This window comes from Malania oleifera, chromosome 2 (assembly GCF_029873635.1).
Source record: "Malania oleifera isolate guangnan ecotype guangnan chromosome 2, ASM2987363v1, whole genome shotgun sequence".
NCBI lineage: Eukaryota > Viridiplantae > Streptophyta > Magnoliopsida > Santalales > Ximeniaceae > Malania > Malania oleifera.
Genome location: NC_080418.1, coordinates 29,303,393 through 29,317,741, shown reverse-complemented (window position 1 = coordinate 29,317,741; position 14,349 = coordinate 29,303,393).

Sequence of the window (14,349 nt, the reverse complement as noted above, 5' to 3'; positions counted from 1 at the left end):
ATTCCCAAAATCCCTTGGCATTAAATCATTGGCGAACCTCTGAATTTTGTCACCGAACTGTAGAAGGGACTTTGTCGATGAGAAAAGGAGCCTCGTTGATGAGCCCTACTGATTTTCCCTTTTTAAATTCCTTCCCCTCTTCTTATTTAGTTAATCCATATTTCTTGGGTCGGGGTTCTTAAAACCTCCCCTCCTTACAAAAATTTCATCCTTGAAATTTGCATTCTATCACTCAATAACTCAATAATATGACCAAAATGCATACCCGACTCTAGGAAGAAACGGCGGCCACCCACATAGCAACCTTGTTCCAAATTTATTACATACCCTCACTTATGGTGGAGGAATACCGTGGTTACATACACAAGGTCTCGAGAGTTCATATTTATCAAAAGAACCTCCTAGAGACTAACCCACACGTTATCACTTTAAATAACAAAACATAACGTACTTACATAAACTGATCCTGTAAACATTACTCCTCAGAACAAATGTGGATATTTCTAGCGTATTTCCATCTCCAATTTCCAAGAACCCTCCTCAACCATGTGATTCCACGACAACACTTTCACTAATGGTATCTCCTTAGTATGCAACTTTTGAACTTTCTGGTCCAGAATCTGAACGGGTATCTCCTCATACGCCAAAGCATCCCCAATCTCTAAGGATTCGCAACTAATCACATGTGATGGATTTAGCACATACCTTCTCAACATGGATATGTGGAATACATTGTGGATCTAAGAGAGCGCTAGGGGTAGTGCAATCATGTAGGCTACCAGACCCACTCATTCAAGTACCTCGAATGGTCTGATATACCACAGGCTTTGCTTGCCCTTCTTCCCGAATCTCATCACCCCTTTCATCGAAGTGATTCTCAGGGATATCTTACCCCCACCTTGAATTCCAACTCACGACGGTGCACATCCACGTAACTCTTCTGCTGATTCCGAGCTGATTTAATTGTATCCCTGATCAACCTAACCTTCTCAAAAGCCTGCTATATAAGTTTGGGACCCAATATATGTTGTTCACCAACCTCATCCTAGTACAAAGGAGACCGACACCTCCGACCATACAATGCCTCAAATAGTGCCATCCCAATACTAGTTTGGAAGCTATTGTTATAGGCAAATTCCACCAATGGTAAAAATTGATTCTAACTACCTTCAAAATCTAACACGTAAACCCATAACATATCCTCCAAGATCTGTATCGTCCTCTCTGACTGTCCGTCAATCTAGGGGTGGAACGCTATATTGAAAGTAAACTTCGTCCCCAGTGCCTCCTATAAGCTCTTTTAGAATCGAGGAGTGAATCTCGAGTCTCGATTTGAAACAATGGACACCAGTATCCCGTGCATTATGACTATCTCCTACACGTATAGATCTGCTAGCCTACTTAAGGAGTAGCTAACCTTCAACGGTACAAAGTAAGAAGATTTAGTCAACCTATCCACGATCACCTAGATTGCATTCCACCTGTGAACTGCTAGTGGCAACCCAGTGACAATGTCCATGGAGATATGCTCCCATTTCCACTCCGGGATGCTTAATGGCTGCAAAGGCCCTGTCGGCCTCTGATGTTTAGCCTTTACTTGCTGACACATCAGACATTGCTCCAAAAATCGAGCAATCTCCCTTTTCATGCCACTCCTCTAGAAAGATTTGCACAAATCCCAATACATCTTCATGCTACTCGGATGTACCATATACAAAGACAATGCGAATCCTCTATTCATCCTCCTTATCCCTTTGTTGTTTGGAACACATAGCCTGTTTCCAAACCTCAATAGACCTCCCTCAGAGACGTTAAAATCTGCTGCCAGCCCCTGGTGCACCTGTTCTACAACCTCGGCTAACTCCTCATCATTAGCCTGCGTGGCTTTAATCCTCTCTAATAATGTCGGCTAGATCACCAAGCTAGCAATGAAAGCCTAATGATTATCATCCACCAACTCCACGCCAAGGATTTCAAGATCCCGTCTAATATGATGCTAAGTTATCACTGTAGATATTGCTGCATGCTATGACTTCTGACTCAATGCATCAGCTACTACGTTAGCTTTCCCCGGATGATAACTAATGGTGTAATCATAGTCCTTGATCAGTTCCAACCACCTTCTTCGTCTCATTTTCAACTCCTTCTGCGTGAAAAAGTATTTGAGGCTCTTATGCGTGAGGTAATTCTTCTTGTACTCTTTGAGTTGCTGAGAAGTATAAGCAATTACTTTCCCTTGTTGCATCAGCACATATCCCAAACCCTTCAGAGATGCGTCGCTATAAATCACAAAGCCAGTGCCCCCAGATGGGATGGTTAAAATCGGAGTAGTGACCAGTCGGTGTTTCAACTCCTGGAAACTCTACTCGCACTCATCGATCCAATCGAATCTTACATCCTTCCTCGTTAATCATGTCAAAGGGCCAGATAACTTAGAGAATCCCTCCACAAATAGCCGGTAATACCTAGCCAGTCCTAGGAAACTCTGAACATCCTACATGCTCTTCTATTTCACCCAGTCAACAACTACTTCAAGCTTATCTGGATTAACTGAGATACCACCTCCTGACACGACATGGCCAACAAAGGCAACCTTCTTCAACCAGAACTCACATTTCTTCAACTTGGCATACAACTTCTTTTCTCGTAGTACCTGAAGTACCAACCTCAGATGGTTTTCGTGCTCTTCTGGACTCTTGGACTATACCATAATATTGTCGATGAATACCACAATGAACTAATCCAGTTACTCATGGAAAACCCTGTTCATTAGGTCCATAAATACCTTCGAAGCGTTAGTTAATATCGAATGGCATGACCACAAACTCATAGTGACCATATCTGGTTCGGAAAGTAGTCTTCACAACATCCTTAGTCCTAACTTTCACTTGATGATACCCTGATCATAGATCGATCTTTGAGAAGACCTGCATTCCCTGCAACTAATCAAACAGATCATCTATACGAGGCAATGGGTATCGATTCTTCACTGTTACCTTGTTGATCTTACGGTAATCAATGCACATTTGCATTAATCTGTCCTACTTCTTTACGAACAATACTAGAGCTCCCTAGGGCGAAATACTAGGTCTGATAAAGCCCTTATCTAGTAGTTCCTACAACTGCTCCTTCAACTCTCTAAGTTCATATGGAGCCATTCGGTATGGAGCCTCAGAAATCGGTGCCTTTATGGTAGTGATTCAATAGTGAACTCCACCTCCTGATAAGGAGGTAAACTGGGTAAGTCTTTTAGGAATACATCCAGAAATTCCTTAACCACTCGAATATCTTCGAGTTTCAGATCATCCCGAGGTGGTTCCTTCACACAAGCTAGGTACCCTTGACAACCGCGCAATAGTAACGTTCTCGCATGCATAGCTGACAGAATATATGGCGTCGAATGCACACACAATCCTACGAACTTATATTACTGCTCCCCAAGAGGTCTGAACACCATCACTTTCCTACGAGAGGCAATCATCGCAAAATTGGAGGATAACCAATCCATCCTCATTATAACATCAAACTTGTATATGTTGTATACTACCAGGTTCACTGGTAGTGACCTTCTTTGAATCACCATTGGGTAGTTCTCTAACATCTTCCTACAAATCACCACACTCTCAGATGGTGTAGCCACAGACAACCCCTTATCCATCACTTGGGTTTCAACCCCAGATAGTTTCACAAAATTTGCAGATATAAAGGAGTGGGTTGCTTCTGAATCGAATAAGACAACAACTCTATTTAAAAGCAGTAACATGGTACCTGCCACCACGTTGCCAGCGTGTTTTGCATCCGTTGGAGTAAGCTAGTACACCCTCTCCCGAGCTATGTTTTCCCAAGGAACCTAGTTTTGTCCTCAGTTTTGACTTGGTGTAGGTGTACTAGTCATTTGCGCAGGACAGTCTTAGTCTTTGTAGCCCGATTTGCCACAGTAGTAATAGTTACACCCAAACAGCAGGCATTCACCATCGTGCCATTTGTGGCACCTAATACAACGCTCATGAGATCAGTTCTCCTAAGAACCCCACGATTTTGTACCCTAGCGATTACTCGAACTGTAGTTCCTCTTCTTCCACCACCCCTGACGAGAAGCAGTATGTGAACCAGAAGGTATGCCCTCTTCTTCTGATCCTATGCCACTTCGTCCTCCCAGAAACCGGTCTAAACCATGATGGCTTTATCCATTATAAATGGAAACTCTCGAATCTACAACATTCCCACCAGCCTACGGATGTCCTTCCTCAGGACCTTCTTGAACCTCCGAGCCTTTTCATACTTGTTCGAGATCATACATGGCGCAAAGCAAGACAACTCGATGTATCTTGTTGCATAACTCTATATTGTTAGGGTCCCCTGAGTCAGACTCGATAATTCGTCTACCTTTGCGTCATCACGTTATCCCTGATGAATCAGTTCTCTGCTCCTCAAGTAGGCTCACCGCAATCCACCACCTCTCAGCTTCTCCTTCTAGATGAAACGTAGCATAGAGAACTTTCTGCTCGTCGGTGCAATGCAGAACTTTTAGTATCTTTTCTATCTTTTGCGCACAGTTCTCCGCTACAATCGGGTCGGATTCTCCAGTAAACGTTGGAGGATGCATGCGGGTGGACTTCTAAATGGTGCAACCTATAGCCATAGGCAGATGCTCCCATCCCCAAACATTTTACCAGATCTCTCACATAATATGCTTGGTCAAACCTCGAGGCATGGGAGGTGACCCTTCACTCGTAGTCCCCTCCGAACTACTATCCCAGTTGCTATCCTTGGGCTCCATTCTGAAAATAGTATAGGAATAGATTAGCATTCCTTTATCATAGCACAATTAACACAATCATTGTAGAATAATCATGTTAAACTCTAGACTCTTAAGCCTAGGTCTGCCCTACCACACAAACACGAAACCATCAATGGTTTGCCGTGATTTTACTGAAATTTTCATTCTAAGAAAAACACAGAACACCACCAATGAATCCATGTCTAGCTACAAGACAACCCTCGACCTACTCTACCCATTCCCCACTCCTTAAACTCTGGTATGTTCACATAATCATGCCTAACCCAGTCTATAAGACCTAACAACCTGGTTAGCTCTGATACCAAGTTGTCACGCCCCGAACCCTGAAAAGGGACCTAGGGGTGTGATTTAGTAACCTAACATGTCCCTGTATCATAAAACATCTGTGATACTACACAATACAAGGGTTCGAACCCGTAGGGTTCACGTATTCTCTATCTATCATCACATACTCAATATATACGCAATGGAAAAATTCAACCTAATACATTCATAAAACCATACCAGAGTCTATACAACATCAGGATCTAGTCCCATAATAATAAACATAATCCTTGGGTATCTACATAACCCAAAATGACAACTCGACCATAGTACAATACTTACACAAGTACTAGACAGCTAACCAACAACCACGCTCCTGAAAAGTTAGTAGTGTTAGCTACTCGAAGAACCTGAAAAATATTTGTATGATAGGGGTGAGACACCTCTCAGTAAAGGAGAAACATGTTATATCAGTGTGTGGCACATGAGTATTATTTCAACATTAAAACATAAACATTTCATAATTCTAGTATTTTCACAAAAACAGTTATAGTATACATCTCACAAAACACCTCGGTCTAGTGTCGTCACACTCTTCAGCCTAAGTTAGCCGCACGACATGACACCCCCGATAACTTGGCGTAGCCTAAATCCCACGACGTTCAACCGGTGCAAACATGGTACAAACTCATACCCTTAGGTGACCAACCGAAATCATAGGTGGTATTGCACACCCTCGACCTCAAGCCGGATATCTGAGCCTATGGTAGTTAACTAACTCAGCTGCCTACGATATTATTTCGGAACACCTCATATTTCAGCCTTCGGTTGTTAACCGATACGCTTCAATTGTCCTAGGCCTTTGGTTTTATCTCGACTCAGTATTTTCACAAAACCTGGAACATTTTGGAACTCACATTCCTATATCTCATTTCAATTACTCACAGCCTACAGTAGTTATCTGGCATGCTTTTTCATCAGGGATATATATATCTTCTATATTACCGGGTTAAAAATGTTTTAAATGCGTAATTCATTTCAGTTAAACTTACTATTATTTTCTATTGGAATAAACTCATATGATCACGCACTAATGTAATCTAATCCACCTTACTGAAAAGTGTCTCACCTTAATATACAAATCTTGTTTCAGGTTCTGCAGGAAACCAAACTTAGCATTCTAGTGGGTTTTGGAGCGTAGTGCTTTTAGGAGTCCTTTTTTGTAAGTACCCGTGTAAGTATTGGATTATGGTCAGGTTATCTTTTTGGGGTTGTAATAGAAACATTGGAAGTGTTTATGTAATAGTAATGACTTAGAACTATGGTAAGGTATTTTGGAAATTAAAACTTTTCCGCTGCTTTATTGTATGTTGTTTGTGGATAGGGCAATCGTGAACTCTTCAGGGTCAAACCCTCTTATAAATGGTATCAGAGAGTATTTTGTTTTATGTTATGTTTTCTAGCACTCCGAGCCCACGTGGTGGGTCAAGGCGTTACATAACAATGATCTCCTCGCAGCTATGACTACAAAGTCACCCTGAGATAATCTCAATCTCCTTATAACTTTACTCGTACGAATCTCCAACCCAACAATACTCTTGGTAGCACTCAACATCTTCATGTCAACTTTCTTTCTCAACAGAGTCCCCGACTGATTTACGTCAGTTAGAACCTTTCTAGCAATCATATTCCCTGCCTCAAACCCTTCTTAATCCTCTGAGCCTTCTTCGGCTCGTCTAGGATCATGTATGGAGTGAAGTGGGATAGCTTCATAAACTTGGCCGCATACTACTGTACGGTCAAGTGTTCCTGAGTAAAATTCAGGAACTCCTCTACTTTAGCCTCTCTAGTAGCAGTAGGGAAGTACCTATTGAATAAAACCTCCATGAAACGGCTCTAGGTTATAGCCGCAGGTTCTAGCCGTTGTTCTTCAACCAGTTTTTCCGATCTCCACCACCTTTTTGCTTCCCCCACCAGTTTAAAAGTAGTATACCACACCTTTTCCTCCTCCGTGCACTCTACCACACCCAGCAGTTCCTCAATATCCTGAACCCAATCTTCAGCTGCAATTGGATTTTCTCCTCCTACAAATGCCGACGAATTCGTCTGGGTAAACTACTAAAAAGTGCAGTCCAGACCAACCAGTGGCTGATCCTGCTCTCTAGAGTCCCTCCGGTTTTCCTTCCTAGCCTGCCGTGCTATACTTCGCAGCACTGCCAAGGCATCGACATCATCTTTACTAGCATGTTATTATCCCCTTCGGCTACGATGTCCTTTCCCTTGGAATCCATCCTAAAGATAGGATAGAAACCAACTTAGAAATTCCACATTTATCATGGTTGATACAAGTATGGAATGACTAAATAATATAACATTTGAATTCATAGCTAAAAAGAATCATTTACATAATCCTGCCACAAAACCGTCGAGGTTGCGGCCTCTAACGATAACACCAACACTACGTGTAGAGACCCGGTGAATTATATTAATTAAATAATAGGAGCAGGAGAGGGAAAGAAATTGTAATTTGGAATTCAATAGGGTCTCATCAATGAACACAGCACATTCATTAACGCACACGTTTGATGAGATCGTCGATGGGGACATGTGCCTCGTCTACAAGAAGTTACCGAAAGGCTATTCTTAGTTCTGAATTTTGTCGATGAGGAATAAGCATTCATCAATGAATTCCCTTTGTGGCCTTGTCGACGAGTGCAGGTGTATAAATAGCCCTAAACTCATATTTCAGCGCAGATTATTTAAATAAATCAGACTTTCTCTCTTTTGTTTGTCCCCTCTACCTTCTCTCTAAGATTTTGGGTCCATTATTCGCCAGATCGACAATTCGAAGCTGCCACGCTACTCCTGGGGAAGTTCTCTTCAATTCTACTGGAGTAGGTCGTTGGTGGGACTACCTTGGACTCCATCCCAAATTCAGTGTAAGGCTTTATGTTGAGTATTTGGCTTTCCTACAGTTGTAGAAAAGGTAGTATTTGAGAAATTACTGAAGTTTTGTTCGGGGCAGTGTTGTTTTCTGGGTGTTGAACAGGAAACCCTGCGAGTGTAGGACAAGTCATTTTAGGGGCTCTCCAATAGCCTGGTAATGGAGTAAACTAAAGTAGTAATTTTCCACGAAAATTATTATTATTTAATGGTAGAATAATTTTCAGAAAGAATGAATTATATATGAGTATATTTGAGAAAATGCATATTTGGAAAAATACTGCTGTTACACGAGAATATATATTTTTAGTATGAAATGTGAAGAAATGTGATTTCTAAATAGAATTCATGATTTTTGTTAGTTTGTGTGGCATGAATATTATTTTACGTATATTATATTATGTTAAATTAGATTTACAGAAGAAGTATGTTTATAGTTATTTTCAGGAATAACATGATAATATAGGAAATTATGATTTCAGAATCTATGATAAACAATATATGCTCAGTTCAGCATTTATGAAACATTCAGCAAGGCTGTGATTGATAGCCGGCACAAGCCCACAGTTATGTATGTTATTCGGTGCAAGGCCACAATTATGTATGAATTCGACGCATGGCCGTAATTATTTATGTTATTACAGAATTCATAAAATGCTCTCAATCTATTTATGTTAAAACATGTACTATATGTTATCAGAACCCAGATGATAGTTCAGATCAGTTTTAGGAGCACGGTACCGTAGCTATACAGTTCAATTCAGTTCAGACTTGTGCTAACTACCCCTACCAGTAGAGGTGGTGGGAGATGGATAGTCGATATGACTTTCAGTGTAGAGTTGTAGACGTCCACCTAGCAGTATGGAACAGGGTGTGGGGGGCCCATTGTACTTACATACATTTTTGACTCGGTAGTGGTCGACCAACCATTGTTAGGCCCCGCCTTCGGGCTGCACAACCCGTCATGGGGGATAATTCATGACATTGGCAAGCTATTCATCTTGGGTAAATTTCATAACTACTATTTATAGTAGACGATTTAACAACATTAAGATACAGTATGTTTTAGTATAACTATGTAATGTATGATTATTCAGTTATGATATCATCAGTGTTTTTTAAGCACGTGACATGTATTGTATATCTATATAGCACGCAAATATTTATGTTGACACATAAATATATTTAGTTTATTTCCCTTATTGAGAAGTGTCTCGCCCAAGCTTAAACCATTTCAGGGAACTCCGAAAGACAGGTGGACCGAGCCTCGTGCCGTTGAGGCGGTTGTACTACACTACTAGAAGGGTGAGTCTTTTGAACTAGGGTCAGTAGGTTTTTAATGTATGATCCTAGTTATATATTTTGGTGTTTTTGAGCATTGTATATACATATAGTAGTATGGTGGAATGTAAGTAACTCTGGTATATTGTATTCTATGGTTGGGTGAATGAAATTTATATTTACTGCTGCTTAGGTTTCCGCTGTGTATGATAAGTGTGTCCCCGTTACCCACGAGTTCAAGTTGACTTTGTTATGTTTTAAATTAATGGTATTAGGGTATTTAATATGATTGATTATGTAGTAAATTAAGCAGGTCATTACAGTTTGGTATCAGATCCTAGGTTGCTTGGTTCTTTAGACCCTAGAATGCAGCAGTAACAGTACTAGAGTCTATGATAAAAGAATTTGAGGTCTAATTTTGTAGTCTAGATGCAGGATTTCCGTGATGGTTTGTATGTCTTTCCTAGGGCGATGATTTCAAGAAAGCCATGATAAACTATTGTCGTGTTGGGTATCTAGGTTGCAGGATTGAACCTTGAATTAAGATCAGGGATGATGAATCAGTTAAGGATATAATATAGTAGTTAGATGATATGTTATGGTAATAGGGTCCTAAGCTAAGTTTATTGTCTTTTTAGGATGGACCTTGGAGGTAGTAGCACCTATTCTAGTTGTAATGAGGGTGATGGGCCCTCAGGTGCTGCGGGCGATGATTCAAACATAGTACTGCGCAACATGGCTCAGCAAGTTATGGTTAAAATTGCTAGGAACTTTAGAGAGCAGGGTGGTTTGTCTACAGGCCACGATAGTTCGATTGAGAAGTTTATTAAAATGAATCCTCCAGCTTTCTCAGGAGGAACTGATCCTGTAGTTGCTGAAAACTGGGTGCAAGAGATTGAAAAAGTGTTTGCAGTGCTATAGTCTACTAAGGAGCAGAGGGTGTTGTTCGCTACATATAAACTGACTAGAGAGACCAAAAGATGGTGGATGGCAGTGTAACTTCTGGAGCAGTAGAGGACAGTGCCTATAAAGATGACATGGGATCGGTTTAAGGAGATATTTTTCGATAAATACTTCCCATCCTCGTCCAGAGAAGCCAAGATAGAGGAGTTCCTGAATCTTAAGCAGGGACCACAGACAGTGCAACAATACGCGGTGAGGTTCATTGAGTTATCTTGCTATGCCCTACACATTATTCCAGACGAGACGAAGAAGGTAAGACAATTTGAAATAGAATGCACCAACCTTGTGGCCTTCAAGAACAATGACCCTGTAATAGATGGAAGTAAGGAAATTCCTAAAATTATCAAGGAAGTCCTTGAAGAAAACAAGGATGTAATGCCACCAAAGTTGCCTAAGTGGCTACCACCTAGGAGAGAGGTGGATCATAAGATTGAGTTGGAGCCTGGTGCAAAGCCACCTTCCTTGGCACCTTAACGAATGGCACCCACACAATTAGAGGAGCAACGGAGACAACTGAAGGGATTATTGGATGTAGGCCAAATCCGATCTTCAAAAGCACCTTATGGGGCACTAGTCTTATTCCAAAAGAAGCATGAAGGAACGTTGCGATTATGCATCGACTATTGGGCCCATAATAAAGTAACTATAAAAAATAAATATCCTATTCCTTTGATAGCTGACATGTTTGATAGGCTTGGGAAATCTAAATTCTTCTCAAAGGTGGATCCAAGGTCGGGATATTATCAAGTTCCAATCGCAGAGGGAGACGAACCAAAGACCACCTGTGTAACACGATATGGCTCATTCGAATGGTTGGTAATGCCGTTTGGCCTAACCAACACTCCTGCCATATTTTGCACACTCATGAATGAAATTTTCCACCCATATCTTGATCAGTTCATATTAGTATACTTAGATGTTATAGTAATCTATAGAAGCACACTCAAGGAGCACGCCAACCACCTACAAATTGTGTTCAAGGTATTAAGTAAAAATGAGTTATATATCAAGAAAGAGAAGTGCTCTTTTTCTCGAGAAGAAGTACACTTCCTTAGATATGTAATCAAGGAAGGAACCCTAGGAATGGATGAAGCCAAAGTGGAAGCTATCAAAGAATGGGATCCGCCCACCAAAGTCTCCGAGCTACAATCGTTCCTTGGGTTGGTAAACTACTATCGAAGGTTCATCAACGGCTACTCAGCAAGAGCAGCTCCTTTGACTGATCTCCTAAAGAAGGCCAAGGTGTGGAATTGGTATGAGAGGTGTCAAAATGCCTTTGAAGACATAAAGGCAACTATATGGAAGAGCTAGTCTTAGCTCTTCCCGATTATGCGATGATGTTCAAGAAGCACACAGATGCTTCCAAATTTGCCATCGAAGGAGTGTTGATGCAAGAAGGACATTCGATTGCCTATGAGAGTCGTAAGCTAAATGAGATAGAGTGACGTTACATGGTACAAGAGAAGGAAATGACAGTTGTGGTGCATTGTCTTTGCACTTGGTGCCACTACTTACTTGGCACTCATTTCATGATAACAACTGATAATGTGGCCAATAGCTATTTCTAGTCCCAAAAGAAGTTGACCCCTAAGCAAGCTAGGTAGTAGGATTTCCTGGCCGAGTTTGATTACAAGCTTGAGTACAAACCCAACAAAGCAAATGTTGTGGCAGATGCATTGAGTTGCAAAGTGGAGTTGGCTGCCATCACCAATGCTAAAGGTTATACCCTTGACCAGATCAAGGAAGGAATGAAACATGATCCTATGGCTAGACAGTTGATTGGGGTTGTCAAGGATGGCAAGAAAAAGATATTTTGGCTTGAAGATAACATCCTTTGCACTAAAGGATGAAGGATTTATGTCCCAAAATGGAAGAACTTGAGAAGAAGCCTTATCAAGGAGTGTCATGACACGAAGTGGGCTGGTCATCGTGGACAGCGCAGAACTTGTGCGCTCCTTGAATCAGCCTACTACTAGTCACAAATGTGGGATGAGATAAAGCTATATGTGAAAACTTGTCTCGTGTGCCAACAAGTTAAGGTAAAGAATATGTTACCCGAGGGCTTTTTAGAACCATTACCAATACTAGAGCGACCATGGGAGAGTGTATCGATGGACTTCATCTCCGCATTACCAAAGTCAGAAGGGTTTGGTTCCATCTTTGTAATGGTGGACAGATTCTACAAATGTGCCACATTCATACCTATTCCTACATATTGTTTAGCTGAAGAGGTAGCTAGGCTTTTCTTTGAGAATATGGTAAAATATTGGGGGTTGCTGAGGACTATCATAAGTGATAGAGATCCTAGCTTCACTGGATAACTATGGAGGGAGTTGTTCCAACTCCTTGGCTCAAGGTTGCATTTCTCCACAACCTTCCACCCACAAACTGATAGACAAATAGAACGGGTGAATGCTTTGTTGGAGTGCTACTTAAGGCACTTTGTTAGTGCCAACCAGAAGGATTAGGTGCAACTCCTTAATGTGGCACAATTTTCATACAACTTACAAAAGAGTGAATCAAAGGGTCACATCCCATTTGATATTGCCACTGGACAACAACCACTTACACCCCACACTATAGACACAACTTATAAGGGGAAAAACCCGGGGGCACACCACATGGCTAAGTTTTGGAAGGAGCAAGCAGAAGTAACCCTACTGACCCTACGGGCCATACCCTATTTTGATTATGACAAATACTCAGGTATTTAATGTTTGCTGAGTTGATGTGCATGTTTATCTTGACAATATCATATGATGGCACTCGGAGATCCGAATGAAAATGAAGACCCAAAATAATTTTTTAATTGTTGTAATCTATATTTCATTCTGCAGGGTCTGTAATAATAATCATCCAAGGTCTCTAACAACCTGCATATCATGCATGTAAAAACTGATAAGCTCAAGACCATAGAGTGACCTTAGGGATTTGGTCAACCGACGCCAAGTTTTTAGGACTAACTCAAAGACCTTAGAAAGACCCTAGGTCATTGCATGTTAGCTTTACAGTGATCCCAAGAGGGGGGTGAATTGATATTTTCAAAATTAAAACCATAGGTCAATCCCCTAACTACAGTATTACAAAACCTTAAGGTCAATCTAGTGCAAATAAATTAACTCAATTTAAATGTACATCAGAATTTAAATAGCACAACTAAATTAACCAATCATGCACGAGAAAGCTGTAAATAAACATGACACCCAGAAATGTTATCGAGGTTCGCCAAACTGCCTACGTCCCCGCCTTGGCTAACAAGCAAAAGGATTACCACTATAATGCTTACTTAAGCGGGTGGAGCAGCACCTAAACAACAAGTTCAATTAGCATATGGCTAACCTCAACCTTTACAGACAATCCTTACCGAGCTGGATTACTGCCCCCTCAGGCCACACCTGGAATACAATAGTATGCTCACAATAAAATTGGTACAATAATTATGCTTTCATGTAAGGCGGATATGTACCCAATATAAGCAGTCACATACACATCAATAATATGGATATAGTGTAAGCTCAGTGATGTAAATAGTTGTGCAAACAACACTCCATAGGGTATGATCAATGGAATGTTCAAGAGCGTTCAATACAAGCAATATCTTTGAAACTGGGTAAAGCAAATTTCAATAGCTAATCAAGATTCCAAAGATATCAATCAGATATTCAAACTAGGTCAAGAAAATTTTCTTCAATGAGATAAGCACACTACTAGTTTGAAAAATATTTTGGCTTGTTGAAAATATTTTTGCACAACAAAAATCAAAGCTATGAGAGCCTTGCAACAAATATGCAAAGACCCTTAAGCTTGGTAGTTTATCCCAACAAAAGATTTATAGTATGAAATCAGTGAGATAAACCTTAGCCAAATTCCCCTAAAATAATATCAATAATCAATCAAGCAAATGAGAGTTTTAGCACTATCTAGCAATTACAAGCACACTCACTAAACTCTTACAATACCAAGATTTATCAAAGGAATGAGTATTTGAGGGTATTTGAGAAAAGTAGGATTTTTAGAGTAGAGAGGATTCTTGGCTAATGATTTTTACTAATTAATTGCTAATCCTCACAAATGAGCCTATATTTATAGGCAAGGTA